We start from the raw sequence: 13,197 nt of genomic DNA, 5'->3' as shown, positions 1-13,197 counted from the left end.
ATATAAAAAATATCCTGAATTTTGTGTTCAGCATCCCTTTTGATTTTTTCTGAATTTTAGAATACATGTATTTAACTATAAACAATATGTCCTGTTGTAATTCATATAAAAGACATCATAATATATGTAAACGTCAGCAAATTTCTCTTTCCCATTCAACATCATTTTTTTTCTGAAATCTGTTTATTCTTACAGTTCTAGTTATTTCATTTCACTCTCATATAATATTCTATTTTATGAATAGTCCACAATTTCTTTATCTAGTCTCTTACTAATGGACATATAGGTTGTTTTTAATTTTAATTTTTTTTTTTACTATTAGAAACAGTGCTTTAATGAAAGCTCTTGGACATGTCTTCTTCTGCACAGTACTAATTGCCTAGATGGAGGTACTGGATGAGAGTTCTGTTGTTTCACCTCCTCATCAGCATTTGGTGTTGTTTCCGCTGTGGTTTCTTCATTATCATTGCTTACTACTGAAAGTTGTGCAGAACAAGAATAGTCTTAGTCAGTTCAGGCTGCTGTAACAAAACACCAAATACTGGGTGGCTTAACTAGCTGGCATTTATTTCTTATAGTTCTGGAGGCTAGAAGTCCAAGATCAAGGTGATTATGATAAATATGCATATTTTTAGTGATTATTTTAGTGGTTATTTCCAGAATAGTCACTTAAAAATAAGGCAAAGAAGTATAGCTAAAAAGCCAGTAGAGAAATTAAAATGGAATGTGATAAAAATTTTTGATTAAAAGAAGGTAGGAAAGGAGTTACAGAGAATCAAAATATAAGATCAGTTATATAGTTATACAGTCTGATCTTATATTTTAATTCTTTATAGCTCTTGGTATTTTATTTAACAGAGGACAAATAAAATGGTAGGCCTAAATCTAATCATATCAATAATTACATCAAATGTAAAGGTACTAAGCACGCTCATTAAAAACAGATTGTCAGACTAGATTTATTAAAAATCAAGACCTAACTACATGCTGTTTAAAAGGTTACTCTGTGTAAAGTATCAGAGGGAATGAAATCAAATAATGGAAAAAGATATACTATGTAAACAGTACATATAAGAAATCTGAGATGGCTACCTTAATACCAGATAAAAGAGACTTCAACACAAGGAAGAGAAACAAGTTTTAGCAAGAGTAAAACTTACTAAACATAGAGCCAGGCAGTGGCTCTATGACTGTAATCCCAGCACTTGCGAGGCTAAGACAGGCGGATCGCTTGAGCCCAGGCATTTGAGACCAGCTTGGGTAACATAAAGACCTTATGTCTACCAAAAAAAAAAAAAAAAAATTAGCCAAGCATGGTGGTGCGTGCCTGTTGTCCCAGCTACTCTGAAGGTAGAGGCAGGAGGATCTCTTGAGCCCAGGGATTCAAGACTGCAGTGAACTGTGATCATGTCACTGCACTTCAGTCCGGGTAATAGAGTGAGACCCTGTCTCAAAAATAAATAAATAAATAAACAAACTAACTAAACTAAATAATAAACAAAAGGATTAATATCTTACAGATTCTCTGATCACAAAATAATTAAGTCAGAAATGAATAGCTATATGTAGAAATTAAACAACTTACTCTTTTTTTCATAAAGCTATATTTATTCCATTTAAATGACAACCTTTATTCTTAGATTATATTATTCCTAATTTTAGGGGCTGAAATATGTTTTCTTTTACATAATGATGCTGAAAGCAGATGGTTATTTGTTTTGTTTGTTTTTGTTTTATGTCCTTAACTGGCAAAATTAAAAGCCAGAAACTGAGGCCCCAATATTTTTTTTATGCAAATCTACTGATGCTTAAAACTCAGAACTTAGGAACCACAAATTTGGTAAAGGCCAATCTTCTTGTGGCATATTTCACAGTATTGAATTCTTTCTTGGTGAGTTCCCTATATAAGTTATGAAGCAGGATAAAAGTCAGTCTTATATTAAGTCAGTGTAAATATGGCCTTAATTTCAATCACCAAAGAAATGTACTTTTGTTGTATACCATGGTTACAGCATGTTTTATTAAAACTAATGATATTAGTATCTACCTATAGAGTATCAATTTAAAAGTTATAGTGCTATTTCTATGATGTCATTACTTTTATAGGACTAGTCTGTGTCACATGTGTGAGCAATATTGGTTCAATGCAGAAACAAAGAAGGCTGGGTGTCCAAGCAGGCCACTTTTCTGGGTTAGGGTTTCAGTGGTATCATAGATGGCTGCCAATCTCAATATACACTTTGACCCATTTATCTTTATAAATCATACCATATAGCTTTGATATTTACATACATTTAAACTGAGAAGAAATATGCATCACAAAAAAGCACAGTTTAGTGAATTTCATGTGTCAGAAATAACTCCATATTTCACAATTAGTTTTATGTCATTAGCTACCCTTGATAAAGAATGATTCCATATAAATGTACGAACTGGAACATAATTTTATAAAACCTTAAAGATACCTTTGTAAATTGCAGTGTGTCTTCTTATAAACAAATCAAATCAATTAATCTCCATTTCTTCAAAGTGTCAAAAACAAAAGAGTAGCTAGACATAACTTTTAATAATCAGTTTCAGAGAAAATACAGGAATAATGATCAATGGCATCTTGGAGCAGATAAAAACTGCTGAGTTTTATGTCTGGGTCTTTCATTCTGTGATTTGCTATAATAGTATTCCTTCCTATTAGCTATTCTTGACAATATTAGTTCTATATTCATTTGAAATGAGCATTTATATTAAACTTCAAAATTACCTCTGGTAGTATCCAGAATATATGTCAGAAACACCTAAAAGCAACTTCTGTTTTCCTCTTAATTAAGATAACATTTAGTCATGTTAATAACTATTTGAAATGACTTCAGATTTTCAAGATCAGTAAGGTGCCTTGCAGTAAGCTTGCATAGGCTGGAGCATCTGGCCAAGTTATAATGTAGTTATCAATGCTTAGTTCTTCTTGGTTTTCTTCAGATAGCGAGCCCGTGTAGACTTGTTCGTAGCCATGGTTATTTTAAAATAAATCCAAGAAGGCAGGATTGAGATTATCAAGCCCATAAGAGCACGGATCAGGTATCCATTGGTTTGGGATTGCAGGCCTACTGTTTTAATTGCAGATTCAAAATATCTCCGAAGAGGGTTTATTCAAAGTTGGCTTTCAGATTTTAGCCAGTTTTGTAGCTACGAAGTATGGCAGGACACTCTGTACAAAGATGCCCTTGCTTCTATAGTCACCATGGAGGAACTGAGAGAAGAAATCAACACAAGTCTTGGTTGCAGAACAGATGGTCAACAGTGGGACGGGGAACATGCCTCTGCCAGCTGAGAGGTTCAGAATCGCCCCTTTAGATCTTTCCATCATGCCGGGGTACCAATCGTGTCATCTTACAAACAGAAAGAATATTAATATGTATCATTTTCTTGATCATATTGTCCAAGTCAGGAATGTCCGAAAAGTATTTGGGATACTCATATGACATTCCCACATTGTTCACTAAGACACCAATTTTAAGACCAGCCAAGCCTGTTTTAATTTTATCATAAATATCTTCTGATGCAAAGTCAACAGCAATGGTTCTTGTCTCCACTTTGAATTTTTCTTTGATTTCCCTGGAAATCTGGTCAAGTTTATCCTGTAATCTGCTGATAAGGACAACCACACTTTGCTAACTCCACACTTTGCTAACTCTTCTGCATACGATTTTCCAATTCCATCAGTACTACCTGTGACAACTGTCCATTCTCTGAGCCCTGGGCCGACCTCCACCTTGTTCCCCACTCCCCAGAACCAGAGGGCCTTGAAGAGCAAGTAGCAGATGTGCAGGGCTAGGTAGGCCACAATGCCCATGGCAACCCAGTACAGGAAGCTGGCGGCGGGGAGAGCGCTCTCCATGGCTTTCCACTAGGCCTCACTAACTTCGTGAATCTAAACAACTAGTTCTTCTAAATAAACCATGGATAAAAGCAAACATCACGAGAAGAAATCTAAGAAGAAAATTAGAAAATACTTTAAACTCTGATAATAAAGATACAACATATGAAAATGTGTGGGATGCAGGTAAGGTGGTCCTTAGAGGAAAATTTATAGTTTTAAATACTTGTATTAGAAAAGAAAAAAAAAGTTTAAAATTAATCTAAGTTTTTATCTTAAGAATCTAGAATAAGATGAGCAAATTAAACCCAAAGAAAATAGACGGGAAGTATTTATAAGACAAAAGCCGGTATAGGCCGGGCGCGGTGGCTCACGCCTGTAATCCCAGCACTTTGGGAGGCTGAGGCAGGTGGATCAAGAAGTCAGGAGATCGAGACCATCCTGGCTAACACGGTGAAACCCCGTCTCTGCTAAAAATACAAAAAATCAGCCGGGCATGGTGGGGGGCGCCTGTAGTCCCAGCTACTCGGGATGCTGAGACAGGAGAATGGCGTAAACCGGGGAGGCGGAGCTTGCAGTGAGCCAAGATCGCCCCCCTGCACTCCAGCCTGGGTGATGAGCAAGACTCCATCTCAAAAAAAAAAAAAAAAAAAAAAAAGATAAAAGCGGGTATAAATAAAATAGAAAACAAACAACAGCTTACACTAACAAAGCAAAAAGTTGTTTTTCTGAAAAAAATTAATGAAATGGATACACCCCAGCAAGAGTGATTGAGAAAAATTGATCATTCAGACATTAAATAGATAATAACAGACTATGAACAATTTAAACTAAATAGAAAAATTCCTTGAAAAACATAGCTTACCAAAACAGACCCAAGATGAAAGAGAAAATAAGAATAACTCTGTATCTTTTAAATGAATTGAATTTTCTATCATCAACCTCTTCTCAAACAGAATTCCAGAAGCAAATGAATTGACTGGTGAATGTTACCAATCACTTAAGAAAGAAATATCAATTTTACAAAAACCATTTCAAAAACGTAGATGAGGGAACAATTTCCATCCCATGTCATGAGGCAGAAGAATCCTGAAGCCAATACCTGACAAAGACATGACAATAAAAAGAAAAAAGAAAAGAAAAAATATATCATTAACCAGTTACCTTCATGAATGTAAATGTAATTATTTTTCATACACTGTTAGCAATCCAAATCCAGCAATATATGAAAAGGACAATATATGTTGATCAAGTGAGGATTTTCTCAGAAATGTAAAGGTTTATTTATTTATTTTTTTGAGAGGGTCTCTCTCTGTCACCAGGCTGGAGTGCAGTGGCATGATCTCTGCTCACTGCAGCCTCCGCCTCCTGGGTTCAAGCAATTCTCCTGTCTTAGCCTCCTGAGTAGCTGGGATTACAGGCATGCACCACCACGCTTGGCTAATTTTTGTATTTTTAGTTGAGACGGGGTTTTGCCATGTTGGCCATGTTGGTTTTGCTGGTCTCGAACATCTGACTTCAAATGATCCACCAGCCTCGACCTCCTGAAGTGCTGGGATTACAGCTGTGAGCCACCACGTCTGGCCCTAAAGGTTTTTTTTAAGCATCCAATTATTAAGCAATGTAATCTATCATATTAGTAAAATAAAGGAGAAAAGTATGTCAATAAGTGCAGGAAGAACTTATACAAAATTCAACACCCCAACATATAAAAACTCTCAGCAAACCAGAAATAGAAGAAAATTTTCTCAACCTGATAAAGGGCATCTAGAGAGATCTGAAAGGTAACATTATAGTTAATGATAAAATATCTGATGTTTTCGCCCTAAGACTGGGAATATGCAAGGATGTCGTCATAAATTTGTTTAATATAGTTGCTGCCTTGGCATCCATTTTTAGGCCCAACTTAATTAACAGCCAAGTCATACCCCATCACCTTTGCCCTAGTTAAAACTTCCCCGCCATGCCTGGTTGTTTTTGCTATAGCCCACTTGCTTTCCATCCCCCTAACTCAAAACCCTATACACCCCACAGCCGCTACCATTGTAAAACCGAATCATCAATTCCAGAGTCATGTAAGCAAGTTCTCCAATCGGTATTTTCCTTAAACTATCCAGTCCACACACCTAGAAGATAGTGCTCACGGACCTTAATGAAGACATAATCTCAGAAGTCCCTCCCGACCCCCTACCCGCCCACTGGGTGAACTCCTCGAAGCCTCCAGACTCCCCATCGGCCTCCTGCAGGCACCCTTAACCTCTCTAGGACCTGTGAGTAATACGTTTCTTTGGTTTCATGCATTTTGGTTTTATTTCCTCATCATATCTCACCTGACTGATACACAGGAACCTAACTTTTCCCTCAGTTAGAGGTCTCCTAGAGAGGGATTATCTTGCCCTACGGGCACTCTTGAGGCGGGACTTGGCTGTAGAGGTGGGGCTCAGACACCAAACCAGACTGAGGACTAGCTAAAAGCAGGAGACAGCCAGGTGCATTGTATCATGCCTGTAATCCCAGCACTTTGGGAGGCTGAGGCAGGTGGATCACCTGAGGTCAGAAGTTCAAGACCACTCTGGCCAACATGGCAAAACCCTGTCTCTAATAAAAGTACAAAAATCAGCCGGGCATGGTGGCGGGCGCCTGTAATCCCAGCTACTCCGGAGGCTGAGGCAGGAGAATTGCTTAAACCCAGGAGGCAGAGGTTGCAGTGAGCCAAGATCGTGCCACTGCACTCCAGCCTGGGGTGACAGAGCGAGACTCTATCTCATAAATAAATAAATACATAAAACAGGGAGCAAAATCAGCTTTCAATCAGACATGCCTGCCAGTGTGCCATGTCACTTTACCATGGCACAGATGTCATGGCAACATCTGGGCGTTACCACCCCTTTTTATGGCAATGACGTAATGAACCAAAAGTTGCTGCTCCTTCCCTAGAAATATCTGCATAGACCACCCGTTAATCTGCATGTAATTAAAAGTGGGTATAAATATGATTGCAGACCTGCCCAGAGCTGTTGCTCTCTGCCTTTGGGGCGGCACTGTAGGAGCCATTGCAGAGCTGCAACACTGCTGCTTCAATAAAGCTGTTTCCTTCTACCTCTGGCTGGTCCTTGAATTCTTTCCCGGGCAAAGGCAAGAACCCAGCCGGCCATGCTCCACTTTGGAGCTTGCCTGCCCTGCATCACTCTCGAGAGACCTCAAGATGAAATTAGAAAGAAACCATAACAATAGAAACCGCAACAGATGTCTACGATTTTACTTTTTTCATTGTTCAACATAAAAAAAAGGAAGAACTAGAAAATAAGTATTTAATGCTATTTGCTGGTCTGCTTTTTTGTGGTGGCATGGACTACTGCAATTCTGAAACCTTTTTGTGTTCTAGGCTTGAAGATATGAGTAAATGTATTGAGGATCATGGGAGGAAGAAGCTACAGATGTGAAAATTGGGAAGCATGGAATATAGATGCAGTTTTAAGTTGGAATTACAGGTTATCAGCTTGAACACACAGTGTTTTAACATTGAAGAAAGTAAACGTCTACACATATGTGTGTCTATGTTTTTTTAAAGATAGAAACAGAGATGAACAAACACATACGTATTTTCCACTAAAAGAAACTTAGGGCCCCTTGGAGAAATGGCAGATTACAGGGCTGGAAAGACAAAGTACGTTGTGAGGCTGGAATATGTGACTGAATCAGATAGAAGAGAGGCAACCATTCAATGAATATCAAATTCAATAGGGGCGGCCGGGTGCGGTGGCTCACACCTGTAATCCCAGCACTTTGGGAGGCTGAGGTGGGTGGATCACCTGAGGTCAGGAGTTTGAGACCAATCTGGCCACCATGGTAAAGCCCTGTCTCTACTAAAAATACAAAAATTAGCCAGTCATGGTGGTAGGTGCCTGTAGTCCCAGCTACTCAAGAGGCTGAGGCACAAGACTCACTTGAACTTGGGAGTTAGAGGTTGCAGTGAGCTGAGATCTCCCCACTGCACTCCAGCCTGGGTGACAGAGTGAGACTCCATCTCAAAAAAAAAAAAAAAGAAAAAAAAAATAAGATAGGGGTTAGCTTAAGGGGCTCATTCTAGCCAACTCTAGAATAATTTGAATATCAAAATAACTATCAATAAGAATATATTATAACCCATTGAATAAAATAAGTATTTGGAAGGCCATGCTGATACAAATACACCAGTTTGTATTGCATGGATGGTACATAAATGGGGAGAAGGGAAAGTGCTTCCTTACCGTAAAATGCCAAGAAAGAGAGAAGGAGAGAAGAAAAGAGGGAGGGAGAGGGAGAGGGAGAGGGAGGAAGGGGGAAACGAAGGGAAGGAAGAAGGAAGAAAGGGAAAAAATTAGAAATTATAGGGTGAAAGTTTGATGAAGAATAAGATATTTACACAATTTCTGTCTTTGTAAATATTATTATTATTCTGAGATGGTGTCTTGCTCTGTCACCCAGGCTGGAGTGCAGTGGTGTGATCACAGCTCACTGCAACCTCTGCCTGCTGGGCTCAAGCATCCTCCCCACTAAGCCTCCTGAGTAGCTGGGACTACAGGCACACGCCACCATGCCTGGCTAATTTTTCTATTTTTTTGTAGATACAAGATTTTGCCTTGTTGCCCAGGCTGGTCTCAAACTCCTGAGCTCAAGTGACCCGCCCACGTCGGCCTCCTCAAATGCTAGGATTACAGGCATGAGCCACTGCACCCAGTCACTGTCTTTGTAATTGTTAATTACAATGGAAAAATGGAACTTTATATTGGAAAAACCTGGTGGAGCCACCTTACCCTAATGATCAAAATGAACATCATTAATATTGGGACAACCAGCATCGTGTGCCTTTTGATATGGTACTGAGAAAGACACAGCATTACTGCATTGGTCCTCCTATCAAAAATGTATAACCTGATTTCTGTCCCCAAGGCATCCAAATGAGCTAAATAAAAAGGTGGAGAAAAATCCTAGCTTATTAGGAAAAAAAGTGTATCTGTGTCATCCCAGAAAAGATGTAAGATAAAGTATAAGTTACTATGTTATTTATGTTTTGAAATAATTTTAAACCCAGAAATGAGTCTGTGTTAGAATAAATTAAAATGTCTCTTAAGGTGAAATATTACAGGAACAACAGAAAGTTATAAAAATGAGAAGTTTTAGAAAATGTATTTGCACTCTTTATCTTATTGAATTATCTATAATCAGGAATAATCTTAATATTTTTACACACAAATTGAAATAATCTTCAGATTTTCTTAATGTAAAGTTATCCAGATGTTTGTAGGAGAACAAAGACACACACATTTTTTTCCCCTGAATGTAGCAATCAGGCTATTGACCTCCTAAAGAAATCCTTGTGAGTAAGTAGACACCCCCATAAACATCTCAATTACTTTTAGGAAGAAAACAGTATTAAATAGTGAAAATTGCTAAGTCAGAAAAAGGAAAATCATAATCCATTTAATACCTGCATATGAATTGACTATTTACAAGGCACTTTCATATATATATATATATATATATTTAATCTCACAAACAACCTTTGAGGTAGGTGGTTTCAGTTATTCATTCCAATGAGGTTTTTATTCCACAGAAATGCCAACAAGGATGCCAAGATGAAAGAATCACTTGAGGCCAGGAGTTTGAGAACAGCCTGGTCAACATAGTGAGACCCCTATACAAAAAATAATAATAGTAATTAGCTGGATGTGGTGGCATGCACCTGTAGTCCCAGCTACTCGGGAGGCTGAGGTTGGAGATCGCTCAAGCCCTGGAGTTTGAGGTTACAGTGAGTTATGATAATGCCACTGCACTCCAGCATGAGCAACAGAGTGAGACCATATCTCTTAAACACACACACACACACACACACACACACGATGCTCAGAAAAGTTTGTGCTTGGATCTGGTTTCCATGTATTTGGAAAATAAATAAACATGAAACAAATTGGTTTTTTGACTAGCTTTAGTTTAGAAATTGCAATAGACATTTCTCAAAATCCATTCTTTACAGAGAAGACTAGAAAATTTTGAAATCCAATTTGGATTCTTTCTGATTAAGCAACATTGTTAGTAGAGAGAAGGATTTCTTTGTTTTACTCATGTCCTTTGAAGAGTAAATAACTGCTGAGTGCCCAGATGTAAGTGTTAGGAAAATCAGTGCTGGGCTCTGGCCTTTGGAGCTAGACCTGCAGAACTCAGAGGCTCACACTACAGTGTTTTCCCTGCTGGGCTTGATCTAGGATAGTAAAATTGTTTCTCATTGCTCAAAGAAGCTTCTCCTTCTGCCATCATGTTTACTGTTCTGTGGCACATATTATAATTAATAAACAAAATTGTTTTGGTGACTTTCTATCTCTTCATAATTTCTGCTTCTTTAAAATGGAGTGCATCCTATTTTGCTTCTCAATTAAAAAATGTCTGTATTTTGGGTCAATTTCGGCCTGGGCTGGAGGTACACTCTCTAGACTTCAGCAGCACCAGCAGCTGGAAACAGCACGGGCATGATTCTTCAAAAGTGCTCTCATCATTGTGTGAGGAGCTGAGGCCCAGAAGAGCTGGTCAGGCTGGAGCAGGTATCTTGTAGTTTTAGCAATGCAGCCCCAAGGTAGTGTCGTGGCTTCAGGGAGGCCACCACGGCCTGTGTTGGACAGCCAAAACCTAGTGTATGCCTTCTCCTGAATTTAATTGTGAAGAAACATCAGACAAACCCAATCGAGAGACATTCTACAAAATAAAGGCTTCCACTCTTCCAAAATGTCAAGATCAAGAAGCTCAAAGAAAGCAGGTAGGACTGTCCCATGTGAAAGGAGATATAAAAGGTTTAACAACTAAGTGTGATGGACTGGATCCTGAATTGGGAAAAATTAACCATATATGACATTATTAATAGACAATTGAAGAAACTGTAATATGGGCTGCGTGTATGTGTGTGTATAGGTTTGCCTGTAATTATATATGAGCCTGGAGAAGGCTATACAACATGTTATCAACATTGGTTACCTGGGGGAAGGGTGGGGATGGGAAATTAAGAGAAAAATACTACAACTTTGTTTTTTAAAAAGCACACAGGATGAAAGTAGCAAGTATGATATGATTCCATTTTTGTTACATGATATAGATATATGTGTAAGTGTGTATGTATGCATAAAATGAATTATACAAAGATGGTCAATAAATCATTAACGATTGTTATTCCAAGGTGATGGAAATTTGAACTTTTACATTCTTCATATTTTTGTGTAGTATAATTTTTTTCAATGCACAGGTATTATTTTTCTAAACATACTAAAAAGTAATATTTTTGTGTTAAAAAGGCAAGAAAAAGTCACTCAGGGAACAACTATAAGAAAATTTTGAGACCAGGCGCAGTGGCTCACGCCTATAATCCCAGCACTTTGGGAGGCTGAGGCAGGTGGATCACAAGGTCAGGAGGTCGAGACCATCCTGGCTAACACGGTGAAACCCCGTCTCTACTAAAAATACAAAAAAAAAAAAAAAAAAAATTAGCCGGGCATGGTGGTGGGCACCTGTAGTCCCAGCTACTTGGAAGGCTGAGGCAGGAGAATGGTGTGAACCTGGGAGGCAGAGCTTGCAGTGAGCCAAGATTGTGCCACTGCACTCCAGCCTGGGCAACCCCATCTCAAAAAAAAAAAAAAAAAAGAAAAAGAAAAAAAAAAAGAAAGTTTTGAGGCGAGGCACTGTAATCCCAGCCATTGCACTCCAGCCTGGTCAACAAGAGCAAAACTCCGTCTCAAAAAGAAATAGTCTTGAATTAAAGCTTTTCTGCTTTAAACTAATATTTTCTTATAGTGCTGAGTTTATTATTATATTTTAAGCACCTTACATGTTTCAACACAAGATGTTTCCAGCTGTGCTGAGCACATGCTCAAGTGTGAGCTGACTGTCTGGGTTGGAAGAAATTGTGTCTGATTTTCTGAAGAATCTTGTTTGGTATAGAAGCTTCAGTAGTTACTTCCAGCCATCCTAGAACTCTCTGATGACATCCCTTCTGGAGATTTTGGAGTTCTCCTAGGACTGTGACCTTTTGACCTGTATGTACCTCGACTAAGTGAACTTCACACTTACTTTTGGCCCTGAAAGGTATACAAATCATGTCCTGTCCTGGAATCTGAATGTCTTCCCTTTTCACAGTGGATAAGGCTATACTTCCTCTTGGCTTCTTGAAGGTATGCTGAGAACTAGTGAGATGGGTTTGTGGAATGCTTTGAGCTGCTGAGATGCAAAGAACAACGCTCTAGCTTTGTGAATAACATAACCCCTATTGTCAGTGAATCCACTGACTCAGATGAGGACAGGGAGAGACCCACTAGAATCAAAGATACTAACAGACTGGGGAGGGCCAGCTTGTTGCTGTAAGTGCTAATGGCAGTGACAACTGAGGAGGGTGATGAAAATGTAAAGAAAGTAGAGTAATGCTCCCAGAAGGAGGTCTCGACTAATAACAGATGGGGAATTGGTGAATAAACTTCAGCTTTTTTACCCCTCAGTTGGGATAACTCTGGCAGGGTGCATACCTCGGACCTCCCAGAGTCCCCTAGAGCAGGGATTCCCAAGCCCCAGAGCCATGGACCAGAACCGGTCCACCGCCTGTTAGGAACTCAGCTGCGCAGCAGGAGGTGAGCAGCGGACAAGTGAGCAAAGTTTCATCTGTATTCACAGCCCTCCCCTTCACTCACATTACTGCCTGAGCTCCATCTCCTGTCAGATCAGCATTAGATTCTCATAGGAGTGTGAACCCTATTGTGAACTGAGCATGTGAGGGACTTAGGTTGCACACTCGTTATGAGAATCTAATGCCTGATGATCTATCACCGCCTCCTATCACTCCTACATGGGGCCGTCTAATTGCAGGAAACAGCTCAGGGCTCCCACTGATTCTACCTTATGGTGAGTTGTATAATTATTTCTTTATATATTATAATGTAATAATAATAATAGAAATAAAGTTCACAATCAATGTAAAGCACTTGACTCATCCCAAAACCATGCCCCCATCCCCTCACCCTCTGGTTTGCGGAAAAATTGTCTTCCAGAAAACTGGTCCTTGGTGCCAAAAAAGTTGGGGACTGCTGCCCTAAAGGGTCTGAGTTTCAGTGGTCCACCGTGGTACCTTGCTTGATAGCACATGCTTTACTGGTTTCTCACTTCCTCGCTCTTCTGCTGTGTTTTCTGCAATCCCCTCCCAAATAAACTAATTGTGCTTGGATCCTTGTCAGTTCTACTCTAGCTAGAAACATCATGTACTTTCCCAATAATTTACTTTTCTATACCCATCCCCATTTCCCTGACAGACTAACCCT

The 13,197-nt window shown here is 39.1% G+C and overlaps 1 pseudogene; it reads right to left on the bottom strand.

Moving 5' to 3' along the window:
• Positions 1-1,482: 1,482 nt before the first annotated feature.
• Positions 1,483-4,296, bottom strand: LOC103883919 (annotated as a pseudogene).
• Positions 4,297-13,197: the final 8,901 nt, after the last annotated feature.

This window comes from Papio anubis, chromosome 6 (genome assembly GCF_008728515.1).
Source record: "Papio anubis isolate 15944 chromosome 6, Panubis1.0, whole genome shotgun sequence".
Lineage (NCBI taxonomy): Eukaryota > Metazoa > Chordata > Mammalia > Primates > Cercopithecidae > Papio > Papio anubis.
This window is presented reverse-complemented; position numbering and strand designations above follow the sequence as displayed.